A 15,707-nucleotide genomic window follows, 5' to 3' on the forward strand; every position below is an offset into this window, starting at 1 on the left:
TGGGACAGATGGCTGTCCCTGGCTTGTGCATCAGTTGTGCACGGTTTTGGAAAGTAAATCTGCTGTATAAATACTCCTAAGGCAGGGGAAATTCAGCAGGCTAGCACATGAGAGTGTGAGACTCGAATTGAGAGTGTTTTTTGTAAGGTTAAGGCTGGGTTTAAGGTGAACAAGTCTGTGCAAGTCCCTAAGTGGGAAAGTTTTGTATATCTTCCCTTTGATGCAATAAAATGAGATGATTGTATCATGTTCTAAGTGTTTTTGGTTGGATGATTGTTGTTATCAAAGTATGGCATGAATTGAATATATTATGGGGTACATTTGAGAAGTTTAAGCAAAGAGAAAGAAGAGTAAAGGCTTCCGCTAGTGAACTGAAGAGTTGGTTGTTTGCATTGGTGCAAACTTATAAGGCTGAAGTGCAGGTGGGAGAAGTTTCATTCGCAGAACCACTGTACTGCTGGGTTACACTTTCGCAGAAAATATCTGGGGTGTTTGAAGGTGTGATAGTACGGGTATCAGAGTCGTGTTTGGTACACAGTTCAAGCATATTTGTTGGATAATACGTTGATATTTCTTTCTCTCTCAATCTATTTTCCTATGATCAAGTAAGTTGTTGCATTGTATTCAGAAAGTTTGCATTAGAAATGGGTTCTAATGGCATGGTGATTGATGAAGAACTACGGGGTTCGTTTGATCAACTAGAGGAGTATGGTGATCTTGGCAACATGACCATTGACATTGGTTCAGAAGGCCTTGATATTCCTCTTGTTTCTGAAGATAATGGAAGGTTGGATTTACTTGAAGGAAGAACGTCAGATTGGTTTAAAGAATTCGACGAGTGGGTTGGTGCTGTCGAGGACAAGGTGTCCGATGCAACCCTGTTGAATTGCGATACAAATGCTGAAGTGACTGAATTGAAGGGGAAATTTAGTGACATAAAGACTATACTAACAAGTCATGTGATGCATATGTCAGGTGAGATGGAAGATATTCGCAAGTTAATCAGTGATGGCATGTTTGCAGGGACAAAGTTGCATGGAGAAAGCGCTAATCTTATCTCCAAACCAAGAATTTACGCTGGTTCCAGAAATGCCAGAAAAATTGAGAATTTCTTGTATGACGTTGAGGCATACTTTGAGGCGAATGGAACTGGGGAAGGACAAAAAGTAACTCTCGCAGGAAATTACCTTGGTGGTGATGCAAAGGTTTGGTGGAGAACTATGCTGCAAGAAGATGAAGCTGCTGGTTATGCCAATCCTATGTCATGGAATGACATGAAAGATGGAAAGAGATGTCAGTTCTGGCCAAGCAATGGTGCTTAGTACGCAAGAAAAAGTTTACGTAGGCTAAAAATGACGGGTACACCACAGGCCTATGCTGAAAACTTCCTTGCATTGGTGCAAGAAGTACGTGGCATGAGTGAAGATGATCAGATGTTCCAATTTCTGAGTGGCGCGAGTTCGGTTCTCATTGCTGAACTCAAGAGGCGCAAAATTCAGAATATCCAGGTGGCTATTCAGGTGGCAAGAGATCTTGCCAGTTGCACAACGATTGAAGATGTGCAAAGTTCTGAAGGTAAGGCCAAGGGAAAGGAAAAATCTGTTGGCAGCAAGTGTAAGCATGAACCGAAGGAAGATGAATTATTCCCTTCATCCCGGAAGTATAGGGGATGTTTCATTTGCAAAGGTTTGCATTTCGCAAGAAGCTGTCCACTCAAGGCGCAACTCAATCCATCAGTTGGGGATGACTATGGGAGTCATTATAGCAAGACTCGTGAAGGACGAAGTGAAGGTTCAAGGAAAAGACCACGCATCGAAGTTGTTGCACACTTCGACAAAGGTATAAACTAAGCTAAGAACAAGAGGGTGTGTTGTTGTCTCCTTTGGCAACACCTAGTGCAGAAAATAAGGCATTTTCTGACTTTGTTTGGAATAGCTTTAGTTTGTTGGTTTTTGCAAACTCTGTGTCTAGAGTTTGGTTGTACAGACTTTTATTTGAGTCTTCAAGTTTGTATATACTTTTCTTTGGTGTAAGCAAGTTGCTTTGTTAATGAAGTTTTAGCTTTCCAAAAGTGATCGGTGGATCAATCATGTAATGGCACATGATCTTGTCATGTAAAAGCAGTAATGAATGAGGGTGTTTTCGTTTATAAAGTCTTGCCTCTTTATTTACGAAGTAAAACTAGTTCATGGGAAGATATGATGCGTGTCGTAACCACAACAAATTAATTAATATTTTTCTCACTAATTAACAAGTAATATAGCGATAGTAAGGATCGTTCCCACGAGGAGCAAGAGGTTTTAGTTGTCTTATAATGTCACAAAAAAGGGGAGTTTTAAATTTTATAAAGTAAAAGAATAAACAAAACAATTAAAAAGATAAAGTTGAAATCAATAAGAGAGATTAGATCAAGGAATCCTTCTTCGTTGCAAAACAATGATTCAAGTTATGTTTTTCATCCACATGTTATTAGTCACAGATTATCACCAACCGTAGGTAAAGCAGCTAGCTCGGTGCTAAACCCCTAAATCCCTAGTATCACCGGATACGGAAGTTCTCGACTACCGGATTATATTCACCAAACTACCTAGTAGTAGCTCACTCAAGATGTAATTTAGTTAAACGCATTAAGATTTATGAATTTATTAGGTTGATATTAGTAGTTAGACTCTTAGCTCAAGGTCTACTTGCTAACGTTGTTTCCTCACACAATTGATCCACGGAATCCCTCCGCCAGATCTCGTGTTTGCCACTTGTGTAAAGAGTCAAGAAACGATTACTTCTCCCCTAACTTTCACTAGCTTTAGATCAATTAAAAAATCAATTTAGTATGCATCCTAAACGACCTATCAATCAACCATGAATGTATAAACATTCCTATTAGTAAAAACAAACGATAATCATGTGAAAACTTCAAAGTAGATTTAAAAACAAAACTAAAAACATGTTAAGAACTAGGAATTCATCCTCAATCAATAAAATTAGCTACTCATGCTAAGGAGTTCACACAAAGAATAAATAAAAGAGAAGTGTTGTGTGTGTAAAAGGTGTGTAAAAGTTGTGTAGAGAACTTCTCTATTTATAGGCTTCAATTTCCTAGCAATCCTCTTAGGAATAGAATCCTCATTCCATAATAACACCACTTTCCCTTTGTAGCTCAACTTCCAAATCCAAGTCTTTCTCAAATCTTCCATCTTCTCTTTCCAAATCCAAGCCCAATTGTTCAAACCCATGAGTCTAGAAAATTCTTCATTAATTGAGTCGCCGGAACTTCACTGGTACCAACGGAATACGGCACCGGAAAGCTCTATGCCGGTCGCTGAATTCTTTATTGCCGCTGACAGAATATTCCGTCCGGTACCGTTATATTTAACTGTCAATCTAACGGTCTTTTGTTAGTCAGCTGGGTCAAGGAAGGGAGTTAGCCGACTCAGCTCAATCTTACTGGCTCTGAATTGTGTTCGCCTCTGAAATGACTAGTTTGCCCTTGTCGCTCAATTTGGATGATTTCTTCTTCTTTTCTTCCGCATGACTCCAAAGTAGCTATAAAACTCAAAACACGTGTAAAATACATAATTTAAAAGAAAAATAGTAGAGAAAGGATAAACAATAGATAATAAATAGGATGTATTCTACACCCTATCAAATTCCCCCACACTTAGACTTTGCTAGTCCTCGAGCAAATCAAACTAAAACTTACAACTTCAAAGCGTTCCAGCGTCCCAAGCATCCAAAGAGTTATGAGGACATAGAGTTTCTGCATGCTAGTAATAAGAAGTTAGAAATACTAAAGAACATATTCTCATTCTTAAATGTTGAGTGAGAAATAACCACACCATAATGAGAGAACGCATGTTTGAGGGCGATCAATAAGCATTTCGCCTCGACTTCTGCCTCACCAAAAAGGGTTTTATGAAATTGCACTCAAAGGACATACTTTTATGGTTCTCACATGTGTGCAGGTAGGAATGAAGAGAGAATTCCTGCAACACGTTGAATGGTGGGAAGGACAACTTCCGAAATATTTTAAAAACCCACATCTTTTAACGTTTTGAAAAACCATTTTTCTGACGATCTCTAAGAAAGGAAATCAACCACTATTATCGAGGATGAGATTACTTACTCACCTTCACATCCAATCTCCAATGATGATAACACCACTCTCACGACATCCAATAGAAACGTATTTCGCTCCTCGTCTTCATCTTCTTGGTCTTCGTCTTCGGCTTCAACTATTGATGATAAACTTTTGAATTTCATAGATCCTTGACAATTTGTAACTTTCTTCCTCAAAATCGTTGTCGCTTGAAACTTCTTTATATATTTTCCTTCCCCCACGGCTTATTAAATAAAACAAAAATAAAAAAATTCTTGTCTCATTTTTTTTAATTTACTTTTTTTTAGAGACAAGAGAAATAAAATAAAAAACAAAAGTGAAAATAAAAACAAACCATGGCCGTGGGAAAAGTACTTTACCGCTTGATTCTTCACAACTTATATCGTCTCGAAATCATAAACTTCAATAATTCTCACCTTTTGCTTTTCTTTGCTCTTGTAAATAAGTCTTCAACATGTATATATAATTCCGCTCATTGTCTAGTTTCTTACTTGGATATGAAATTTTCTCTTTTCTTGTTCCGTTGCTTGTAAACCTTGAACGTTTTCAACTTTCCTTGTAGATTTTGATGTCGCTCTCTTGTTGATGATGATGGTGTTTCTACGGATCCATTGTTTTCGAGAGAGAGAATGGTGCTAACTTCAAATCGAACTACAAGAAGGAGGCTTTCATCTATAGACGTCACACTCATGATTGACAAAATTAGCACTCAAGAGATCAAAGAGTAGTGCTTCTATTGGTGGGAGGTTGGGTAGCTCACCATTCTACCCGTAATTAACGTACGGTGACACACACTCAAAAGAAAGCTCTTTAGTTATTTATAAAGAAATCTGGTCGGTGCCTCGCATGATATAAATAGGGTAGTCTCCACTAATGATTGATCATCAAATCTAATAATGCATGTCTCCCTGCTCCTAATTTGCATCACCAGCATGATTAAATCCATTATTTAACACTCTAACAAGCAGGAAATCCGAACGTAGTTCCCTAACACTTCCAAGTTCAGTTATGTCGGTCAGAATTCTCTATGTAAACATACCTAGAAGTATGCTAGTGACTCTAAAATCTCTAAAAGTTGGAGGTTTTATGCAATTTTTTTTTTAAAAATATGCTTAACCACTCCCCCACACTTAAACCTTACATTGTCCTCAATGTAATTGAATCGTCCAAGTAAAGTAAAGGTGGGAAATCCTAACATGATATGGAACAAGAAAAATAAATAAAAAAAACAAAAAACAAAAGGATAAGAAATACAAAACCTATGGGTTGCCTCCCATTTAGCGCTTGTTTTAAAGTCGACGGACCGACTTGGCTTCTTGTAAGATTCACTCCCCATATACTAACAATCTGAAAATTTGGGGATCCACCCACAGTACATGTTTTGCAAACAATAACTGCATACAAATGTTAGCACAAGAAAACAATAGCGAAATTATCGCTCGATAGAAACTTCCCCCACACTTATTCTTGTCCACACTCGGAAGTGTATAAAGAACATAGAATTTGGGAACTTCCATGTATTTCTCTTGGAAAACCTGCATAGTGTTAGCATCAAGTGTTTCCAATGGTGGATACCTAGAAACAAAATCATCCAAAAATACTTTCGAAGCACATACATTCAAACCAATAAGAGGTAAAGGAGAAGAATCAATATGCAAAGAGTTAGACAAACCTTGCACAATCTCTTGTATTACGGAATCCTCTTCATCCTTATAAAATTCAAGTGAATTACTTACCTCTTGTATATCATGGCCCTCTATCAAACCTTGCAACCGTTCTTCGTCGTTTTCTTCCTTAACCAAAGTCTTGGAATCATTATAATCATTGGAAAGTTCAATTGGGTCTTCCACAAAATCATTCAATTCGATTTCATTCTCAAGCATCACCGCTTCAACATCCTCGTCATCAGAATCGGGCCATTCCTCTCTCATAAAATCTTCTTCGGTATAAATTAAAAGATCTTCTTTTGAGGGTGTTACACCATTTATAACAATAGGAAAGTCACATCCAATCTCCTCCTTTTGAATAGGTGAAGGATCGTTATTATGATCCGGAGTTGTAATAACTTTATCCTTGTTACAATAATTTTCATAAGGTTCAAAATCATCATCATAACCCATATAATAACGTTTTTCACGCTCCATTCGTAAAGCTCTTTTAGCTTGAAGAATTTCTTCATCCGATGCTAGGCCTTCACCGATCAATTGATAGAACATTCTCTCAAGTTCCCTCAAACTAGGTTGCCTTACACCGAGGAGATCACGCATAGATTTAGAAGCATTACTATCCTCTCCTCCTAGTGATTGTTCACTTACATACCCGTCATAAGGTTGTTGATATGTATGAGAATATCCATAAAGTGTGTATCCTAAGGATGGGTGGAAGTTGACATAATGTTGAGGTTGAAAACCGTATTGATTGTTGTAATATGCTTGCTCTTGTCCACCATACATGGAAAACTGGTACCTGAAATAAAAATTCTAGAAAAAAAAAATTAGAAGCAAAAATAAAATAAAAATAAAATAAAAACAACTAAAACTGCTCCGCTGCTCCCCGGCAGCGGCGCCAAAATTTGATGCGTGTCGTAACCACAACAAATTAATTAATAATTTTCTCACTAATTAACAAGTAATATAGCGATAGTAAAGGATCGTTCCCACGAGGAGCAAGAGGTTTTAGTTGTCTTATAATGTCACAAAAAAGGGGAGTTTTAAATTTTATAAAGTAAAAGAATAAACAAAACAATTAAAAAGATAAAGTTAAAATCAATAAGAGAGATTAGATCAAGGAATCCTTCTTCGTTGCAAAACAATGATTCAAGTTATGTTTTTCATCCACATGTTATTAGTCACAGATTATCACCAACCGTAGGTAAAGCAGCTAGCTCGGTGCTAAACCCCTAAATCCCTAGTATCACCGGATACGGAAGTTCTCGACTACCGGATTATATTCACCAAACCACCTAGTAGTAGCTCACTCAAGATGTAATTTAGTTAAACGCATTAAGATTTATGAATTTATTAGGTTGATATTAGTAGTTAGACTCTTAGCTCAAGGTCTACTTTCTAACGCTGTTTCCTCACACAATTTCTCCACGGAATCCCTCCGCAAGATCTCGTGTTTGCCACTTGTGTAAAGAGTCAAGAAACGATTACTTATCCCCTAACTTTCACTAGCTTTAGATCAATTAAAAAATCAATTTAGTATGCATCCTAAACTACCTATCAATCAACCATGAATGTATAAACATTCCTATTAGTAAAAACAAACGATAATCATGTGAAAACTTCAAAGTAGATTTAAAAACAAAACTAAAAACATGTTAAGAACTAGGAATTCATCCTCAATCAATAAAATTAGCTACTCATGCTAAGGAGTTCACACAAAGAATAAATAAAAGAGAAGTGTTGTGTGTGTAAAAGGTGTGTAAAAGTTGTGTAGAGAACTTCTCTATTTATAGGCTTCAATTTCCTAGCAATCCTCTTAGGAATAGAATCCTCATTCCATAATAACACCACTTTCCCTTTGTAGCTCAACTTCCAAATCCAAGTCTTTCTCAAATCTTCCATCTTCTCTTTCCAAATCCAAGCCCAATTGTTCAAACCCATGAGTCTGTAAAATTCTTCATTAATTGAGTCACCGGAACTTCACTGGTACCAACGGAATACGGCACCGGAAAGCTCCCTGCCGGTCGCTGGAATCTTCATCGCCGCTGACAAAATATTCCGTCCGGTACCGTTATATTTAACTTTCAATCTAACGGTCTTCTGTTAGTCAGCTGGGTCAAGGAAAGGAGTTAGCCGAGTCAGCTCAATCGTACTGGCTCTGAATTGTGTTCACCTCTGAAATGACTAGTTTTCCCTTGTCGCTCAATTTGGATGATTTCTTCTTCTTTTCTTCCGCATGACTCCAAAGTAGGTATCAAACTCAAAACACGCGTAAAATATATAACTTACAAGAAAAATAGCAGAGAAAGCATAAACAATAGATAATAAATAGGATGTATTCTACACCCTATCAAGATAATGCGAGTAGCATACATAGCCTAACGAATGCAATGACAAGATAAGTTGAAAGCTAATAATAAAAGCATAGGACAAGGGTCCTAGTTGATGCGAAAATGATATTTCATTATGGCACGATGGCTGATGGGCGACGACAGTGCAAGCAATGCAGCAATCTAGAAATCATTTCATTAGCAAGAATGAGTTGGATAGAACTCATGGCCTCGAGAAAGATGCACACACTTTCCAGGCAACATGCAATGCAGCTCAAATAAATAGTTGGAGACCTATTGGCTTTGGAGGCTACGCATATTGATAGCTAAAGGGTAAGCTAAGTTATGTCCAAGAGATAGTTAGTCACAGTTGTGTAGATAGGTTGTGCAACTCAATAGTTTTGCTTTAGTGGGTTAAGCAAGGTATAACTTGCAAGTTAAGTTCGGATATGCAACATGGCATAAGTATAAAGAGTGTATACTTAGTGACCAAATCCATAGAAATGAGTTCTTGGATGGTGTTGGCACGAACAGAGTTGAGGAAGGTATAAAGTGGAAGATGTGGGTATTATGTGCGTGAAAAATTCCTATGCACTTTGAGACATGTTTAACGAAGAGGCGAGTAGGACAACAGTCCAAAGGCGGATTTCCAGCAAAACTGATTGAAAATGAAGCCAAGTCGTTTATAAGTCCTTGTTATGTTGAGTAAAAGGCAAAGTCGGGAGACGAAAGGCTATAACAATGATCATAGTGATCAAGTTGAGAAGAATCATTCTGTGTGTACACTTAGGCGTAAATGATTCGAGGCAAAATTCAGGCCAAATTTGGAGGAATTGGCAATGGAAGAATTTCAGGTTTCATTTGGGTATTGATGCATGATTTGGGTGGCAGCTGAAGCGTAGTGCACAACGCTAATGTGTGGCTCAAATAGATGGGATCAATGGAAAAGCAGTGAAGCTAAGTGATGCGGATGCAATCGGAGGGGACCATTGGCAAGGGTTTAGCCAAAAGTAGTTGTTGATTTTCAGAAAAGGTTCTGAAAGCAGATGAAGCAAAGTTAACACAAGTATGATGTTCATACTGAGTCGCGTTCAACGAGGACGTTGAACGGATTAGGTGGGGGGGGGTCTATTACGGTAATGCAAGTGACGCATAATGATGACGCGTTACAAAGTTGCAGGGCAAGTCAGTATAGCCGTAATGGCGCATAACGGAGCCATAACAGCGGTATACGGTATAGAATGTCAAGTGCAAAGAATGGCATAACCTCGCAGGGCCAATGAAGTGAAACTACAACACTTCATTGTAAAGACATTTGGCTAAGGAATGAAGCTATTGACCGACACAATGGAGCTTCATTAAGGCAAAGACAAGACCAGGCCAAAGTTGCAAGATGCAACATGCAACATGCGAGTTGGCATGTTGGCATGTTGGCAAGTGGCATGTCCATGGAATTGAGTTAGCCCAAACTCAAGGACGATGCAAGAAAGTGGAATAGACTAAGAGTTAGTCTGTGCATTAGTTCCAAGCAGGGCCAAAAGCTTGGACAAGTGCAAACAAGTTGGTAATGCAATAGTGGCATTGCCATTGTCATGAAAGTTGGCGTAGTGAAGCATATGATGCCAAGAGTAACTAGAGTGAGTTTAAGGAGTTGGCATTGGTGATGAAAGCATAAGGATGTTACGTGCATGATCTTAGAGCAAGAATTTGGAAGTGCCAAGGTGGATGGCATCGGTTTAAGTCCAAAGTCCAGTATGGCGCAACAAGTGGCGTAATACATCTCAAGTGACGGTTATGGGTTGGTTGAGAGCTTCACAAGCATGCCAAACACGCGAGACAAAGAGGGAACGGTTGTAAAGGGAGTTTATGATCGTGCTAGAAGGTTTCCAACTGCAAAAAGACAGGTGTTGGATGATTGGCGCGAGTTAGAGAAGAACTGGCCAGTTAGCACAGTTATTGGCGGTTATGTAACTACTTTATGGGACAAATGGTTGACCCTGGCGTGTACATCAGTTGTGCACGGTTTTTGCAAGTAAAGCTGCTGTATAAATACTCCTGAGGCATGGGAAATTCGGCAGGCTAGCACATGAGAGTGTGGGACTCGAATTGAGAGTGTTTTTTGTAAGGTTAAGGCTGGGTTCAAGGTACACAAGTTTGTGCAAGTCCCTAAGTGGGCAAGTTTTGTATATCTTCCCTTTGATGCAATAAAATGAGATGATTGTATCATGTTCTAAGTGTTTTTGGTTGGCTGATTATTGTTAGCAAAGTATGGCATGAATTGAATGTATTACGGGGGTACATTTGAGAAGTTTAAGCAAAGAGAAAGAAGAGTAAAGGCTTCCACTCGTGAACTGAAGAGTTGGCTGTTTGCATTGGTGCAAACTTATAAGGCTGAAGTGCAGGTGGGCGAAGTTTCATTCGCAGAACCACTGTACTGTCGGGTTACACTTTCGCAGAAAATATATGGGGTGTTTGAAGGTGTGACAACTGGGCCTTGAGTAATAATTATGCTAGCTCTTAATAGCACTCTCGCAACAAACTATATAGGGAGGAACGAAAACAAAAATAAGGCAGGTTCGGAGGCGTGGCTACACATCCGTTTAGGGTTTGAGAAATTTCATTTTCATTTTCTATTTTGATTAGCTATTTATTTTAGATTTGTTTATGGTTTTTGGAAAAGCCATCTCGAGCTAATCCATGTTAGGGTGAAAGGATGAATTTGTAGGTTGATTTATTTTGTGTTCTAAACAATGGGTTTCTATAATTTGAGCTTAATGCTAATTGTTTGGCTCTCTCTCAATGTTTGATCTCTAACTATATTTTTCATGTTTTATATCATGTATAGTCCATAGTTAGATTAGTATAAGAACTCATTGAACCTTTGCAATAATTGAATTATGAATTTCATTTGACTATTTATTCCATGTATATCTTGTGCTCACGAATTCTACATTAAGGTGAGAAAAAACTACCTCTTTGATAATTGTAGTTGACGATTCTTAATGAAATATCTTCCGTGTACTAGTAGCTAGGTTTTCTATTTTACATGAGTTAATCTGAAACCTTTGTGATTGAATACAAATAAGTTATCTACAACGGATTCCCAGATCCTTAACACCTTCATAATCTTGGTTACATCTTTTATCATTTTGTTATACTAGTTCCGTGAAATTCTGAAATATTATTTTTGATTGGTTATTTTTGATATTAGTTAGTAGTAGTATTTTCACACTCCTCGTGGGAACGACCTGTACTTGCCATTGTTTGCTAGTTAGACATTGTGCACTTGTAGTATATTTATTGTAGGTTTTCCGAGCCTACCATCCATAATTTTGTATGATGTTTAAAGCTTTAGACACTTTAAAAGGATCTCCAATAATAGTTTCATCATCCAAATACCATGCATGTAAATATAGTTTATATTGAGAAGCAATGGTTTTAACAAGGGGGTGAAGTGTCAAGAAAATGACAAGGGACCAAGCGGGTCTCCTTGTTGCACATCAATTGCAGAAGACAACAAAAATATGTCATAATAAAGCTTAGCTGGTGTGACGTAATAGAATTCTACCGACCTTGAGATGCCGAGCAATGGAGTCTAACCTTCTTGATGAGACAAGTACAATCTACCATATTGAAGGCATTAACAAAACCAATAAGTAGCATGGACATAGTTTGTGTGCTACCTTGTTGAGACAAGGTTGTTAACAAAATTAAGTATGCCCTCCCCTCCACAAGGTATCCCCACTCCATACTGAAAATAAGCAGCCATCTCTTTACCAACTGAAACTGTTATCTCTTTACCATTCTTAGGTGTTTAAATGAGCATCAAAATGTTTTTAGTTCTTTGGTATACTTGCCAAACTGAACAATAATTATACAGGGTTCCAGTTCCAGTTCCGGTTCCTAGTGTATATTCTTCTATTGTATTTTCAAGACCTAAAAGTGTTTGCTTGATTCTCAAGTTATCCTATCTTGAATTCTAAGCAACCCCTTGTATTTGAAAACCATGATTAGAGATGCTCTTTTAACTGGGAAAATCAATCCCTGACATTTTGTGTCCTAGTTGATTCTAGAGTTGTCCTTTATAGACCTAGGTTTCCTCTGAGAAACATAATTAGGTCTACGACTAAAAGACTTCGCTTTGAGAATTCGTGAATCCAGGTCCGACTATCTTTACCTTGATAGTTCGTGAATCCTAATCTTGCTTTTATGTTATTGAGGTTTTCGTAATCTCTTTCAAGAAAGATAGATAAATAGTAATCGCAAAGTTCTCTTCCTCTCAGACTTTTGTGATTCCTCAAGATAGATATCTGAAAACTGATCTTAATTGATCTTTTGAAGATTTTTATTGAGAGGTGGTTAAGAACCCAGGATGCTCTTCGGGAGTCGTCAGTTCCATATTTGTGAAATTTTCTAGCTTTGTCCATTGCAAATAGATTCCCTCACCTTGATCTTTGATGTAAACGGGGTTATCTGTTAGAGGCAGATTGGTATCAAAAGTCTTCACTTCGGCTGAATCAACTCTTAGGATGTAAAGGATGTCATCTAAGGGAATAAATTACGTAGATCCTTGCGAGGTTCAAGAGACGTACGGAACGCGACTGTAACTGAATTGCTCAGAGGGTGGATTTGGTCTCAGCTACATTCCAGTCCGAAATATGATCGTAAGTTAGTGTCTGTAGTGGACTAATACATTTTGGTGTTTAAATTTGGATGAGGTCCCGGGGGTTTTCTGCTTTTGCGGTTTCCTCGTTAACAAAACTTCTGGTCTCTTGTATGAAAAGACGAGGGTACCCAAAGACACCACAATCTTTTAAATATCAACCTATAAGTCTGATACCATGTGATCTTCTATGGAAAAAGTCAAGACAATACGAAAACTATGGTATTCACTTTGTGTGATTGCCGATGGAAAATACGACAACAAAGTGAATCACTTGATAACAGGTACGGTATAAAAACGAAACATTGTGGGATCATATCAATTGACTTGGATTAACGTACGTGTGTAATTTATTTAATCATAATTACAATTATAATGCGGAAATAAAGTAAATGACACAGTAAGATTTTGTAAACGAGGAAACTAAAAATGCAGAAAAACCCCGGGATACAGTCCAATTTCGAATACTCTCAGAATTAAGTCGTTATACGGAATCTAATACCAACTTCGTATAGTTGAGACCAAGTAGACTACCCCTAGATACTTCGTTTCCTCAGTATCCATGTTCCTTCAACTTCTAGAGTCAAGCACATGAATCACCAATCCTTTTGATCGTATTCCAAACAGTAAAGGATAAAGCTGTTTGGTAACCACTCTATTCAATCTTCGTAATAAGATATTATGAGTCGTTGACTAAGGCTCTTTCATTTAAACTAATAAACTCCTCAATCTAAACTTTGATTTAAGAGCAAGTTCAAATAAGAACTCTCCACCCTTTTGTTGTCAACCTGACGCAAGAACAAAAGAACAACAACAAGAGCAACCTTTACCAAAGAAAGGTTGAATCGGTTTTAACTAATGCATGCCAATAGCAAAAGTTCAAACCCAAAACTAGGGCTGTCAATGGGTACCCATTACCAAAAGTTGGACCCATTAGCAACTTAGGACCCGACGGGTAATTATCCGATTGGACCCGAATCTAAACGGGTCCAAACGGGTAATACCCGTCAGGTACCCGTTTATTCATACTTTTATTCATGTTTTTGTTAGTTTTGGCTTTTATATTTTACTCGTTTTAAATTTTTCTCTTATATCTAATCTTTATTTAGTACATTAATAAGAAATAATAATAAATTTTATAAAAATTATTTAAATCCAAGCCAAAATGAGACAAATATTAAGTTTTTGAGGTTTTTTTAATAGTTTTCTTAAAACCCAATGGATATCCGGGACCGGCGGGTATCCGGGTATTTAAACGGGTCCGGTTCTGGGTCCACAAGTGTAGGAACCGGACCCGGAGCCGTTAGGACCCGGATCCGACATTTATAAGTAGGGTCCGGGTCTAGTGATACCCGGGAGGACCCGGACCCGTTGACACCCCTACCCAAAACCCACATGTTATTATAAACACAACTTATGTAAATATAAATTGATATTAACATATTATGACTTTTCACACATGAATTTTAACTGTAAGACCTTATGATCCTTTGATAAAGCCCACCAATAAGGGATAGAACTTAATCCCGCTAAATCAAAAAACGACACAAATAATAAGGGTTACACAATATGAGATTGAATATTTAGGTTAGTAAAAACCAAAACTAAACATCTCATAATTTGAAAGCAATAACATAAAATATAATCACTCAAAGCATGCTATGCAATCAGAACTATCAAATAATGAAAGACAAAATATTATAAAATAAAATTTTATTCATTCATAATAGATAGTTTTATTCAAATAGACGTTATATAAAATATCGAAATAAATCAATAAATTGATGTATGTTCCTTGGATCAAGTATCTCAGCATATGACTTATTCCTTAGTGGTGTTTTGATTGTTCACTGAGGTTTGTTCAGTGTTCAAACTCTTGAATCACGTCTTGAGAGACTTGTCAGCAACCACTTCTTTATTTTCAAGTTTTTCAACTTGTTCCTTCATGTCTACAAGATCGGCTTTTGTCTCTTCAATTCTATCCTTTAGCCAATCTTGATTTCGAACCATTGTTGTGAGATTGGTTCTTAGTTCTTCAAAACCATTGATAAAGTTTACCATACTGTCAGTAAGTATCCACTGGTTTCTTTCGGATCTTGAAAGTTGAAAGCCATAAGACATAACTCATCTTGGGATCAAGTAGAACCATCAGACTCATAATCAGATATGACTTTTGAGATGATCTTTTTCTTCCTTTCAGTATTTACTCCCAGAAAATTCTCAACTTTGAGAGCTTCCTCCTTATTAGCCTCTATAATACTGAGAGTTATTGGAGGCATGCTCAAAGATTTAAATAAGAATTAATCAGGGTTTCTCAATGCAAGCAAGAGGGAATTTTCTTGGAAGAATAACTTTTGGACTAGAAATACCCCAGAGACTTTCGTAAATATAAAGAGTGTATATTTTGTTTCCCTATTGTCCGAAACCCTAATGCTTGAAGAATAAGATGATTATTAAAATTCGAAAATCTTAAATAAACCCTAATTACGGATGACCAGTGATAAACATGAACACCTTTTCAGACAAGATGGATTCCCAGTTACCCAAAAATTGTCGTAAATTTTTCTGATATAAACACAATACATGTGCTCTTGTTTTATGTGATTTCTCCTCCAAAAATTATGAGCACAAACCTGGACGAGAGTGCACAAACTCCATACAACTAAGTTGTATAGGAGTAAGCTTTGGTATGCTTACAACGATTATCAGAACTATTGTTCATGTTTCTCTTTGGAGTTTTCTGCCCAAAGTATTTTCTCCCAAGAAGTAGATCTTTTCTTGTGATGCAAGTTTGATCATGCGTAGAAAGTTAACTGATATGAGAATATTTAGAGATAGACAAATCTCTTTTAGTTTATTAATGAAATTTTCATATGATCTTCTAATTTTAAGAATTTCCTTATAATTTACATCAGTTTGATCATCAGTAA

The sequence above is a fragment of the Papaver somniferum genome, unplaced genomic scaffold (genome assembly GCF_003573695.1).
Source record: "Papaver somniferum cultivar HN1 unplaced genomic scaffold, ASM357369v1 unplaced-scaffold_137, whole genome shotgun sequence".
In the NCBI taxonomy this organism is placed as follows: domain Eukaryota; kingdom Viridiplantae; phylum Streptophyta; class Magnoliopsida; order Ranunculales; family Papaveraceae; genus Papaver; species Papaver somniferum.